Source organism: Sorex araneus, chromosome X (genome assembly GCF_027595985.1).
Source record: "Sorex araneus isolate mSorAra2 chromosome X, mSorAra2.pri, whole genome shotgun sequence".
Taxonomy (NCBI): Eukaryota; Metazoa; Chordata; class Mammalia; order Eulipotyphla; family Soricidae; genus Sorex; species Sorex araneus.
The window spans coordinates 15,654,207-15,668,205 of NC_073313.1; the positions used below are offsets into that span (position 1 = coordinate 15,654,207).

The following is a 13,999-nucleotide window of genomic DNA, read 5'->3' on the forward strand; positions in this document are numbered from 1 at the left end:
CATTCGTCCTGGACCTGAGATTTCAGAAGCCTCTCTTTACTCGTCCTTCCCAATGGTGCCGCATTGGAGGCTTTTTCAGGGTCAGGGGAATGAGACCCATCATTGTTACTGATTTTGGCATATGAATTCGCCACGGGGAGTTTGCCAAGCTCTGCCATGCGGGCAGGAAACTCTAGGTAGTTGCCAGGTTCTCTGAGAGGAAGAACTAGGCTATAAGATGTCACTCACTTCCAGGTGCTTGGTTTTATAGTCTCTGGATGTTGGACACTGAGGGATTACATGGCGCTGGGGGGCAGTTTCTGGATGTGACAGCCTAGCTACTGGAAAATGAGGGATCTGGGCAGAAGAGGCCCAGTCCCGATCCAAGCAGGCTTAGAGGTCTCAGCCCCGGGTCTCGAACACCTGGGTTCCTCTGCCGATTCTTTCATGCATGAGGCTCGTCCAAACGTGTGCAGAGGGGCCTTGAGCATGGCTGTGGCTGGGTTCTGGAGGTCTTTGGCTGCCGGGGCTCTGCTTGGGGCAGGGAGGGAAACTCAACCCTCCCTCTCCAATGAGCCCCCAGTAACGTCAGCCAGGCGTGGGGACAAGAGACTCTACACATATATTTATCACAGCATATTGTCAGGATTGTTCTGTTCCATAATAAATCATTATTAACTTTATATTGTGCCTAATTTCTTTCTATATTTCTTGTTTGTTTGGGGACTACACTTGGCAGTGCTCTGGGCTTACTCTTGGCTCTGTGCTCAGGGATTACAAATTTTTGTAGGTTAAAAAATATTTTTTGGTTTTTGGACACTGTGGTATTCTTAGGGATACCTCCTGGTGGTGGTTGGGGGATCATATGGGGTGGGGGGATCAAACCGAGGTTCAGCCACATGCAAGACAAGTGCCCTGTTCATTTTCTCTGACCCTGATACTAAAATTACTGTAGTCATACACCATGTATTAGTAGTTTCCATCCTTAATCTTCTGTATGATTGCCATTAGTTTCACTTAGTTACATTTAACTCTGTATATAGGAACTTTTTTGCAAACTTCTTTAACAGCTGAAGCAGCCATCAGACCATGTACTTTTTAGGTTAGATTCCACCCGTTCCCTTACAGTTTCTTAAACTACCCTGGTTCTGGTTCTAGTTACTATCCAAATTATAAGAATTAATCAACGCAAGAAAGTTTCTGTCCTAAGACTGGGCCAGCAACAATAACTTTGACCCTTCTAGGGCCTGAGGCTTTAAAGAAATAAATTGTTCTAAGAACCATCTAAAAGACCTTCATCTGGGGCTGGAGCAATAGCACAGCAGTTCGGGTGTTTGCCTTGCACACAGCTGACCCGGGTTCGATTCCCAGCATCCCATATGGTCCCCCAAGCACCGTCAGGAGTCATTCCTGAGTGCAAAACCAGGAGTAATCCCTGTGCATCGCCAGGTGTGACCCAAAAAGAAAAAAAAATGACCTTCATCTAAGATCTCCATTCTTGCAAATCAGATGACAAATTTCTGTTTGTAGTCACTCACCCATACTATAATGTCAATCAATCACAATTTTTTTCTGAGTGTGAATTCAGATACAACATTCTGCAAACAGATAGTCAACCAATTAATATACCAATTGAAATATACTTGCTAACATGGGAAATGATGATCCAAGTGCTGCCTTGAATAAAACCATGCAACTGAGAGTCTGTGGTATCAACTGAACAGAAAAGTTTGGATGAGTCACTGGACTGATTCAATGCATTGTGCTCGCTGAGGTGGGTATCAGTCGAGAGGCTCTGTATGGAACTCCTCTTGACACAGTGTGGACATGAACATCATGGACACAACAATCTTCTTTTCTCCTGGCATGAAAAAACAAGAAAAACTCAAAACAAATCTTGACGGTTTCCATGTTATGAAAGCAGAAATTTTTTAAATGGTCTTTCTCTTTTTTGTGTGTTGGCGGAGGGTGATTTGGGGCCACACCTGTCAGTGATCAGGGGCTCTTCCTGGCTCTGTGCTCAGGGTTAGCTTCCAGTGATATCTGGGGGACCATATACGGTCCCAGGAACAGAAGTGGGATCTGCTGTATGTACCTTAACCCCATAGTATTTCTCAGGTCCCCTGCTGGAGCGATAGCACAGCGGTAGGGCATTTACCTTTCACATGACTAACCGGGGTTCGATTCCTCCGCCGCTCTCGGAAAGCCTGGCAAGCTACCGAGAGTATCCCGCCCGCAAGGCAGAGCCTGACAAGCTACCTGTGGCATATTGGATATGTCAAAAACAGTAAGTCTCACAATGAGAGATGTTACTGGTGCCCGCTCGAGCAAATCAATGAGTAATGGGATGACAGTGACAGAGATTTAGAAGTTTAGAGTTGGGTCTCTGGCCCGCCTTTAACAACAGGATTCAATGACAAACATTTGTGTGCAAATATCATTAGTTGCCCTTTTCTCTGACCACAAAGTTCCCTCTGGTTTCTGCAACTGTTTGTTTTATGTAGTATCACATATATTTTGGGATGTCGTATAAATATTTTTTGAAAAACAATGAGCTATAACTAATGATATAGAAGTCAAGGCCGTGACTCACATGTGCTTTATTTGGTTTTGCTTGCCATAAATAAGGGTGAGCTTAATTAAAATGAGGTTAAAATTGCTCTTTTCTAGGTGTTCCTTTAAGCTTTGTTTTATGAATGTTCCCACTGCCTCAAGGCAGAAATGTAAAGGAAGGTAGGAAGAGACAGAAATGACTATGGGATTATAATAGCTTCACCATTACCATATGTGGAATCATATGAAGCAAGTTTTCTACTACAGAAAATCGGAAAATCGTAACCCTGCACAAAAATAACATGGCTTCAGTGATTAAGTATTGAGATAGTACCTTACAAGGGGCTGTGGTAAAATATGAAACCGGCATCCTGGATTTGATGTCCTCAAATATCCTAATTGTATGAAAAAACCAAACTTGAACTTTTTCTCTTGTCAAGTAATACCCTTACCACACCTTCTTCACTTTCTCCTCACCTTTTGTCCTATTGAAACTTAGAGAAAGTCAGTCTGCTGAGAGCTGTATACTTTGTCCAGAACTGCAGTATGAACAAACAGATGCACAGACTAACTGGAAAGGACCCTTCCACCAAGAGTGCCTGTTCGGAGAGTCATCGGCAGGCACGGGGGGCGGGGTGGAGGGGCAGTAACTTCTTCACTGTTCTGTGTGGATCCCAAATTGTCGATGGACGATTCCATAGACAAGACTGAAAGGATAAACGAGATTCATCTCAGCGCGGGAGCTGGGGGCACAGGTCTGAGTGCTATGTTCCCGGTGGGCTCTAGGAAGTAAGCAGGACACTAGCGTGAGTCGGGGCAACAAGTCCGGAGAGACAGCAGAAGCACAGCCGCGTGCCTGTCCACGCACCTGCCTGGAGCGCAAGCTCAGCAGAGGGGCCGTGGGAACAGTTGCAGCGGGTCCCCAGGCCTGCTCCTAGCCCCCGAGCTGTGTTTCGGATCAGAGAGAAATTCCGTAGGAAATCATTTTGGGGACAGGGATCTGGCATCCGGGCCCTTTTTTGTACTCAGTTAGCGCCACTGGTGAGACCGTGACAGCCGGGCCCTGTGCTCGGGCTCCCCGCGGCCTCCCAGGGTCCAGATTCCACCCGCAGGGCTAGATCTGGCCCAGGGGAAGCCGGGGGAGGCCGGGGAGGCCGGGAGGCCCCCGGCCAGGCCCGCACCCAAGGCGCATGCGCGGGATGCGCCAGGCCAAGGCCGACCCCGAAGTCCGGCCTCGATGAGGGTGGGGGGGGGGACGCCGGGCTGGGCGGCACCGAGGGGCGTGGAAGACGCGAGGGAAGGAACAGGACTCGGGCCTGGGGGCGGGCCCGGACCCCGTGGGAAGACGTGCGCGCGACCGCCGTGCGTGGAGGGGAGCGACCTGGAAAAACGGAGCTTTGAGTGCAGGGTGTGGCGTGGCCACTCGGAAGGGCATGAGCAAATCTGGTCGAGTTTGCCGGAGGGGTGAGCTCGCGCGGAAGGCCGAGGAATTCCCGCAGAGGAAAGCAGGGACATGGGTACAAGAAAGAGACTTGAGGTGGGGCCAACGGAGAGGACGCGCGCCGGGCCGGGGGGCGGGGAGGGCGCCGGGCCGCGGGGGGGGGGTGGGGGAGACCGCCGCTCGGGAGACGGGGCCGAGGGCGGCCGCAGCTCCGCCGCCCGCGGGCTGAGCTCGTGGCGGGACGGCGAGCGCCGGCTGCCGCCGCGGCTTGGGGGCGCGGCTCGAGCGCAGGGGCGTTCCTCGGCTTCTGACAGGAGCCTGACAAAGATGGCCGAGCGCGGGCGGCGGGGGCGGGGCGGGGCGCGCGGCGGGGGCGGGGCCGGGGGGCGGGGCGGGGCGCGCGCGTGCGCCCTGGCGGGGCGGCCCGCACGGCCGGCGGGGCGCGGAGCCGGGGCCCCGGCAGGGCAGGGCAGCGCGGAGGGCCGGCGCGGGGCGGGCGGGCTGGGGAGCCGCGACTCCGAGGCTCCGTGGCTCCGTGGGGGGCGGATCTGAAGCCGCGCGGGCCGAGCGACGGAAAGAGAAAAAAAAAATAAACCCCAAAACTGCGTTCCGGCGTGAGGGGCGTGGCGAAGGCGTCGGAGGCGTGGCCAAGATGGCTGCTCGCAGAACCCCCCCGTGGTCCCAGGGCTAACGCGGGATTGCGCAGCATGCTCGGGACGCTGTTGGGGTAGGGTCCGGCAGCGATGCGGAGCGTGAGCAGCGGAGAGGCGTCGGCCACCAGGGAAGATAGGCCTCCCCCCTCCCCCGACCACGCGCTGCCACGGGCCAGGGGATGCGGCCGCGAGCACTTGGCCTGAGTGTGGCCGCACTCTCCGCCAGGCGTCTCTGAACAATGGGGGGCAAGCATCAGGTCCTGGCCCCGTGAGGGCCGCCGGACGGCTGCAGCACCCCCGGAGGCTGTGCGCTTACAGGCAGAGTAGCCGTTGCAGAGCTCGCCGGCGGTGGGGGTGGGGGGCTCCCAGGTCCCGAGCCCGCGGGTGCAGCGCGCGGGCAGCCACGCAGATGTGCGCGGCGCGTGTCCCCCGGTTATGCAAGGGGCTCTGGCCGTAGACGAGCGTGGGGCCGCGTGGCTCCACACACTCCCTGCCACTCAGCTCCTACGAGCTTTTTTTTTTCTTTTTCCTTCTTTTTCATCCCACTCTGGGGCTGGAGCGAAGAAAACTCCAAAATAGAAAGGGTGCAGGTGGCATGATTTACAAAGTGCTGCCGAGGCTGCCGAACCTTTCGCCTCGTTCTCAGTGTAATCGTTCCCTTTCCCCATTGTTGCCGTGAGGGTGTGCAAAAGACGGAGGGGTAATGTGAAAGTGGCCAACTTCGGGGGGGAGGGGCGCCAAAAGTGTAGCTCTTTTCTCTGGGTAGAAAGAAGACCGAGTTGCTTCCCACTTTCCTTTCTTCCTTGATTGGCGACCTGGCCGTTTCCACTCTGCTCTTTTTTTTAAAAAAAAAAAAAAACCTTGCTGGACAATGGAGTGAAGCTGTAAATCGGTGGCGAGGGAATCGGCCCCACACCCTCCCCTGGGCGGAGCTTGCAACTCCCTCAGAATGGTCACTGTTTTCAACCTGCAGATCGTAGACATAGAGATGAGACTCTCCTCTTCCGAGACAAGGATTTAAATGTTTCCAAGGTATAACTAGCCCTGCGAGCGGTCGAGGGTGGCATGGAGGCAGAGGGAACCCCTCAGTGGTTGTCTGAGAACCTGTTTGGGGGCCCTAGAAACTGGGAGTCCATCCTCCCCGTTACCAGGGCAACTTACTCAGGCTGTTCCCCTAGTTCTCACTAAGCACTGCATCCCTGGGATGAGCTTTGCCTGGGATAGATGCGGTCCCTGCCTCTGGGCGGCCAGACAGAGATGTTGCGCAGATTCCTGGTCAAGTATTTCATTCCCCGGCCCTAGCAGAGCAAGGCTGGGCCAGTGGGCATGTGCCGGTGCCAGGGCTGCCGGAGTGGATGGCCTGGAGGAAGGGGTCTCGGGGGAAAGAGCAGCTACCTGCAGCTGCTGACCGACGCTGGGTGGGCCGGAGAGGGGGGCAGCAGATTCAGGCACCTGACGTGCAGGCAGGGGCTTGAAAGTGCCCAGGAGAGAAGACATCCCCTCGTTCGGATCCTGCCCCCATCCCGTCCCGTGTACTGAACGTCTTAGTGTCCGTAGGTATTCACACAGGTGTCAGTTTCTGATCCTTTTTTTTTTCTCTCTTGTTTTCTGTTCTTTTTCTCCTTCTAGCTTCTTAAGTTCCTGCAAACTATTGGGGAACTGATCAAGATTTCAAGCTAAAGATGAAGGTGACAAATAGCCTCCGATTCATTCTTCAAATGGATTCATTCATCTCGCCGTGAAGAAGATTCCAGATCCCAGGGTCCTTGCCAGCGAGGCCCTGCAGCCTCTAGAAGTGCATGTATAAAACCCGGATCTGTGCCTGTGAGTACACTGCCGCCTGCCCTAGAGCGGGCAAATTGTTTTATAACACCCCGGAGTGCTGAGTGCTTGGCGTTGAGATGTCAGCAGCTTATCAGAACCAAGGAACTGTGAAAAGAGAAAATTGTTTCTCTGTTTGTCTATTAAAGTCAAGGTGGAAAGTTCTTTTCTCCCCACCTTTATTGGGATATAATTGGCCTGATGTCGTGTGAGCCTGAGGTGTACGATGTGATTGTTTGACGCACACATATGTCATGAAATGACTGCCGTGGATAGGGTGTGAAAGTTCTCTTGAGAAATCGTAATCTATTAGGGTGACGCCACACAAATTGAACAAAAGCGAGGTCCCAGTTTTAAATTCTTTGCAGCCTCTTCTATATTGTTTCTTGGTAGCAGCGGCCGTTTTCACTGAGGTTGAGCCGTCGACCTACTTGTGTCTATGAATCCCAGTGTTCTGGGAGCTGCATGTTAACTTTTGCAAACTGTTCGGCAGCTTGGTGCTCGGCAGTACTGAGTTTCCTAGTCACAACTTATAGGCTACTGAAAGCTAACTGCCTGCCGAGTGGGTGCTGTTCCAGAAACACACGGTCCGCCTGAAACCTCTGGCATCTCTGTCCCCTCCACACATAGACGTTCTTGTCCCTTCCAGATGATGCAGGAATTCTGCACTGCGCTCTTTCGACCTGTTGTCCCTGTATTGTCAGGACTGTACCAATACACGGTCAGGTCTTGAGTGGATCCCTCCGTGTCCCATCCTGGGCACAGTAACCCCAGGAGAGAATCCCTGAGCCAATAGGAGAAAACTGTATGTCAGTGGAACATGAGTTTAGTGGACTAAGTACATTATTCACTATGAACGAAGAGTTTTCAATTGTTGACTTCCTATAAGATTATGGTTGTCTCATTTTTTCCCTTGGGTTTAATATAGCTGGTCCTGTGTGCATTTAGGAAGAAGGAAGTCATAAGTAATGTTAATCTAGTGAAATCCATTGCCTTGAAACTGCTCCATAAATCAACATTATATAATGCTTTCTTCAACATTAACAGTATGTGTTCTTGGGGCCGGAGCGATAGCACAGCAGGTAGGGCGTTTGCCTTGCACGCGGCTGACCTGGGTTCAATCCCCGGCATCCCATATGGTCCCCCAAGCATTGCCAAGAGTAATTCCTGAGTGCAAAGCCAGGAGTAACCCCTGAGCATCCCTGGGTGTGACTCAAAAAGCAAAAAAAAAAAAAAACCCAATATGTGTTCTTGTCAAAATCAACTGGCCAGGGCCAAGGAGATGGCTCAGCAGACGAGTGCAGGCTTTGCATGCAGGAGACCCGGATTCAGTCCCCCAGAACCCCATGGTCCTCTGAACACCACCAAGAGCAACTCCTGAGCACTGAACTGGGAATAAGCCCTGAGCATCACTAGGTGTGGCACCAAAGCCTAAATGAACGAATGAATGAATGAATGAATGAATGAACTGGCCAGGGTCCTAATTCTTGGTTTCTGGATGTGGACTGTACCAGCAGGCCTACATCCTACGTGGACTGGTTCATTCTCAATACGTAGCGCACGAAGGATTCAATTTGAAAGCAATAGTCCTATGTTTTTTTTAGTTACTAAAATCTTTTGCGAGTGCATTGGTTCTTTTCATTCTTTTTTCACTTGTTTTTACTTACAGAATGGCCAAAGTTGAAGGTCAAAAATCCTCAATAATTTTATCTTTAAGATTGTTTGCTTCTTTTAGTGTTGAATTCCACAAAAAAAAAAAAGTAGTGACTTATATAACTAGGGCTTCCTTGATTAATTTCCCATTTCAGATGATACACTCTTGTGTATCCACTCTACTGAAACAACAAAGAGTGACACCACTATTGCAGTGTTGCACTGCCCGTTGCTGTGCCAGTTTGCGGCCCAGAGAGATTCTGGTTTGGGGCCCCCGACACTGAGCGTGGCCTGTTCCGATAGCCTAGTCCCTCGTCTGCTTAGCTGCTAGCATGTTGCTCATCACTGGAGCAGCATAATACTCAGTGGAAGCTGCACGTACGTGTGGCAAATAATGTCCCGGGATTGTGGAGGATTCGAAACCATAATAGGAAAGTCTGCCACACAGTGAGAACGCAGCCATAACGTCAGCGTCCCGTCAGAGACTTCGTGCCTTCCTCATGTGTCAGTCTGAGCATTTTTTAAAAATTTGTGTTTGTTTGGGTCACACCCAGCGGTGCTCCGGGGCCTCCAGGGCACACCCAGAGAAGCCGGCGGGGTGGGGGGCTGTCGGGGCTAAAGCCCGTGATGCTCAGGAGACCCGTAGCAGTGCAAGTGCAAGACCTGTGGTGCAAGTAGGGCACTTTGCACTTTGCACTTGCACGCGCCCTACTTCCTGCCCTACTCCCAGCCCCAGCGTGGTGTTAAGGAGCGTGCCTGACCCTGGAGTTCAAGGCAGGCATCCTCTCTCAGCAGGGTGGTCCCAGCAGGCATTTATTCCTTTCTTTTGCACACCATGGTAAAAATTAAACCTTGGGTCCAGTTTCCGTTGTCTGTTCATTACTTGGAATATTCTTTGGTTAAATAAGACTGAGGTGTGGATGTTTCTTGAAAGGGAGTTACAGGTCCTGATGAGTTCCCGTGAGGAAGTTATCTGACATATCTTATATACTGCTGGTAACTTTTTTTTTTTGGTGGGGAGGTACATCTGGTGGTGCTCAGAGCTTAATCCTGGCTTAGTGCTCAGGGATTGCAGCTGAGGGGACCTTATGGGATGCTGGGGATCAAACCTGGGTTGGCCACAGGCAAGGCAAGCGTGTACGTGCTGTAGTGTCGCTCGGGCCCAGTTAGCTTGTGTTCTGCGGAGCTTCATCCCTGGATGGTGTAGGTGCAGCTAGCTTCTCCTGGAGAGACAAACTAGAAATTCTGCTCAGTTGTATAGAGGCCTTGGTATGGTCCCTCCACTTAGGCAGCAATTACTTTGACTTTGTTGTTGTTTTGGTTTGGGGCCATACCTGACGGTGCTCAGGGCTTACTCCTGGCTCTGTGCTCGGGGGGCCACTCCTAGCAGTGCTCAGGGAACCATATGTGGTGCTGGGGATCAAACCGGGATCAGGCACATATAAGGCACGTACCTTACCAGCTCTACACTCTCTCTGGCCCTGGGCATGTATTCCAGTCTTTAGCAAGATGAGGGAAAAGCGGAAAGAAAGCCCTACTAACTGCAGTGCTGCACTTAAGTAGAATTTCTTGGGGGGTTCCTCCCATCATTTTGTAGGCGGTGACGGAGAGAAGCCCTGCGCTGGGCTGAGAACAGAGTAGTGACTCCATAGCCACCATGAAGCGGATATTCCTGTGCCCGCCTCGTCAGGGGCTGCCTGAGGTCCAGCGGCCCGGTGCTCAGTCAGAGCGTGGAGCACTGGACCCTGGCTCCTTTCCGGATCCCTGCCCAAGGCGGAGGGGCAGGGTCAGGCGAGGGGGGCTCCGCTTCCTCCTTCCTGGTGTCTGTCTGCCTTAAGGTCCTGCCGAGGCTGGCGGGCACTGGTGACAGCAGCTGCTCACGGAGCGCTCTGCCTGTGATGCTTCAGCCGAGTCCTCCAGCCCCCCTTTCCTGGAAAGGACTGTGCAGATCCCTGACTTTGGTTCTTCCCAATATTCCAGATCGGTGAACTGGCTTAGGACAGTACAGACAGTCCCTTAAAGAGGTTCCATTTGACTGGTCTCCCCCTGAAGGGCAAGAAGTGTCCCCAGGGCAGTGGGAGCCTTTGAAGTCTTAATGGGTCCAGATTGCACAGGACAGTGACAATAAAAAGATGATCAGTGGGTGGAGATTTGCTCCCTTTATTTCAGGAATGTGAGCCTAGTAGGTATGACAATTGTTTGTTTTCTGAGCCTGGATATAATGCAATAAAGGCTTGGGCATAATTAATTTCACTCCCTGTTTTTTTTGTGTGTGTGTGGGATTTTTTGCAGAAAATATTGAACATCAGTGGGCTGGGGAGACATTGCAGATGTCCGGAGCACATGCTTCGCATGCTAGTGCCCCAGGTTTGATCCCCAGCATCTCATGGTCCCCTGAGCTCTGCCGGAAGTGACCCCTGAAAACCAAGCCGGGGTAACTCCTGAGTACCATCGATTGTGTTCCCCAAACTAGGAGAATCAAGCATCTAGAGGTCAGAGAGATGGTACAAGGGTTAAGGCACTTGCCTTGAACAAGGCTGACCCCGATTTGATTTTTGGAACCATGTGTGTTACCCCGAGCCTGCCAGGAGCCATCCCTGAGAGCAGGAGCAGGAGGAAGCCCTGAGCACCAGTGAGGTGACTCAGCCCCGCCCCCAACACAGAGCCACACAAAAACATGTAAGTGCAAGATGGTATGGTAATTAAAGCTGCATTAATATTGCCGTCTTCCTCCATACTTCAATTTATAATGAGGCCAGGCAGTTTTACAAAGATATTCTTTTAATTAAAAAAAAATTTTTTAATTGAGTCACCATGAGATACACAGCTACAAAGCTGTTCGTGGTCAGGTTTCAGGCATACAATGATCCGACACCCATCCCTCCCCCAGTGCCCATTGCCCACCACCAGTGACCCCAGTTTCCCTGCCGCCACCCCCCTAGCCTACCTCTGGCTGGCACTCTCTCCCCTCCCCTCCCCTCCCCTCCCCTCCCCTCCCTTCCCTTTCCTTCCCTTCCTCTCTCTTCCCCCCTTCCCCCCTCCCCCCTCCACTTCTTCCTCCCCTTCCTCCTCCCCATCTCTCCCTCTCCCACTTCCTCTTACTTTCCCCCTCCATCTCCCTCTGCCCCTCTCCCTCTCCCTCTCCCCCTCCATCTCCCTCTGCCCCTCTCCCTCTCCCTCTCCCTCTTCCAGTTCTCTCTCCCTCTGCCCCTCTCTCTCTCTCTCTCTCTCTCTCTCTCTCTCCCTCTCCCACTTCTCTCTCCCTCTCCCCCTCTCCTCCCCTCTCCCTCTCCCTCCCACTTCTTCTGGGCACTGTGGTCTGAAAGATACTGAGAGTTCCCAGTAGAAACAAGGGCCAGGAAGATTAGCGTGCGTGGGAAGCCTGTCCCAGGTGCGGGGGGGAGGGCAGCTGGGCCAGAGAAGGGGCCATTATGTCACGGATAGTGGGAAACAACCACTCTGGCTGGGAACTGCTGAAAGTCGGTGAAGGGGCTTGCTTTTAGCCTAGCTACCTAATTGGAGAGCTTTCTGGTGTTTTGTTCTGGTTCGCAGCGCGAGGGATTGAACCAGGACTCAGGCATGCAGGGCATGTGCTTTGCCCCCGAGCCACACGCCCAACCCTTTCCCAGTGTTTTAACAAAGGGAGTCTACGGGGACAGTTGCTGCATTGGGGGCACAGTGGCAGCAGCCTTCTATGGAGAGAAAATCAGGGTGATCCTGGCTTGTGATTCCCCGGCGGGGGAGGCCTTGGGTTTTCTCCCAAGGGGGATTCAGAGATCTGGTTAGGGCTAGGGGTCCCCACGCTCCTGTACTCAGTGGCCTCTGGCCTCCCTGGCAGGGACTCTGTCTCCTAAACCTCAGAACACTCACTGGCTGGGGCGTGCCCAGCAGGCCCGGTGCCACCGGCGGCCCTAGAGTGGGTCAGTGTGCCTGAAGGTGGTCGCCCCGGGCGTACTCGGCTGCATTCTCCCATCGGGCTTTCTGCACTGGCTTTGGGTGGGGGACTGCAGCCCTGCTGTCAGGGCGCTGGATGGAGATCCCAGAGGCCTGGTATCATGAGCTAGAGCCCCGAGTCCCTCTCAGCAGCCAGGGAGAGTCAGCACGGAAGGGAGAGGGACAGCTCGTCAGCAAAGCATGCGGGGGGCAGTGCAAGCGGCTCGGCCAGGGAAGGCTACCAGGGCCCTCGGGAACGGAGCAGGACACCCCTGCAGCTTGTCCCCCAGTCACCTGCGTCCCGGGGCTTTGGATGAAGTCACTTCACTTTTTTTTTCCCTGCTGAACGTTGCAGGGAGCAGGAAGCTAAGCGGGAGGACGGGGCGGACAAAGGGAGGCAGGCCCAGGCTCCCCCCGGCTGGCCACTCTGGCCTTGACACGGCGGAGGAGAACTCCCGGAGAAGGCAGTGGAGTCGGCGTGTTTTCTCCAGGAAATCAGAGAGGAGCCCCCCACGTTGAAGGCCAGTCCGGCCGTAAAGAGGTCAGGGCTATCTCGAGGGCGGGGTGCCGGGAGGAAGAGATGGTGCGCCCAGAGGTGGGATGTGAGGGGCGTCGGGTGCCCCGAGCTCCTCGGGAAAGCCGCTTCTCTGGGGGTCTGTGCTCCCAGGGGCCTCAGCTTGGGCCAGGGTGCCCGGAGAAGGCCTCTGATCGCGTCTCGGGGACTCTCTGCTCCCCTCGGCCCTTACTTTTAGCAAGGCGTCACAGGGTGATGTCACACAGGGTCTGGTGTTCAGCCTGACTTGCAGCAGGGGACACCTTCTCAGAATGTGACTTGTCGGGACAGAGAGCATGCACGCGGCCCTGAGTTCATTCCCTCGAACCCCCGAACAAAGTACAGAGGAGACTAGAACTTGGCTCTCCAAACAGTGCTTGGGGGTTTCATGGCTTTTTGCCTCACCTTGAACTTTGCTGCCGGGAGAAATGTATCTGCCTGCCTATCTCGCTAGGAAAAGACATTTTTTCAGTGTTAATCGTGTCTTTGTTCTCAGTTAGGGAGGTGCTCGGTGGCTGTTTCTGCCTCTGCTCAGGAGTGACCGTGGCTGGCCCGAGGGACAAGCCAGGTGTGGCAGTGTGCAAGGCCACACTGTCACCCCGCTACTATCTCCCCGGCCACAAAAAGCTCATTCTTAATGAGTGATAAAAATGCCACCTAGAATAATAACGGTACAGATTTGCCAGTGTTGGAATGATCCGGGGGCAGTCTTGGCATGGGGGCCACTCCCCAAGGGGGGGGCAGGCAGCATGCAGTGCCAGGAGGTCAGGTCCCGGCCCTGTTACGCGCCAGGCACTCCCCGTGCCACCTCTGAAACTGCGGGGCCACCTCACCCAATGCCGGGGTGGTACAAATTCTGAAAATCTGTCTCCTAATAAATTTCTCTGATTTCTTCTCAGTGAATGTTTGATTTGTATACCTATTATCAATGTCAATAAAAAACATTATTTTTTGCACTTTGGAGGAAAGAAGTGTAATTATTCCGGTGTCAGGGTGGTCCTGAGGAAGAAGTGGGAGTGAAACATCTTCCCCGTGTAAGCACAGACTGCAGCTTTTTAGCGTTTGGCAAAGCAAGTTGCCGTCAAGAGTTGAAATTGACAGCAGGAGTGAGGAAGAACAGGATTCCTCTCGGGGCGGGCTCCTGGGAACGCCAGCATCCTGGCTGCTCAGAGGCCACATTTCCACGTAGGGGTCTGAGGCGGGACGTACCCTAAAGGCGAGCAAATGCAGGGCCCTTAAATGTCAGCAAGTGTAGTCCTTAAGAGAAAATTGGGGGGCCAGGCTGGAGCGATAGTCCAGTGGGTGGGGCTTTTGCCTTGCACGCAGCCGACCCGGGTTTGATTCCCAGCATCCCATATGGTCCCCTGAGTACTGCCACGGGTAATGCCTGAGTGTAAAGGCCCAGATTATCCC

General features: G+C 53.4%; 1 protein-coding gene across 4 annotated transcripts in view; it reads left to right on the forward strand.

Moving 5' to 3' along the window:
- The first annotated feature begins 3,811 nt into the window (after positions 1–3,811).
- Positions 3,812–13,999, forward strand: part of LOC129399964 (RNA polymerase II subunit A C-terminal domain phosphatase SSU72-like) — a 40,700-nt gene continuing 30,512 nt past the window's right edge. Inside the window, exons 1-3 of one of the 4 annotated variants that reach the window (XM_055121803.1) lie at positions 4,484–4,700; positions 5,600–5,658; positions 6,256–6,450. The gene's annotated coding sequence lies outside the window, so the exon portion shown is untranslated. Of the gene's footprint in view, positions 4,070–4,483; positions 5,659–6,255; positions 6,451–13,999 lie in introns of those variants that run through there. The other 3 variants (XM_055121804.1, XM_055121801.1, XM_055121802.1) reach the window with 3 other exon arrangements.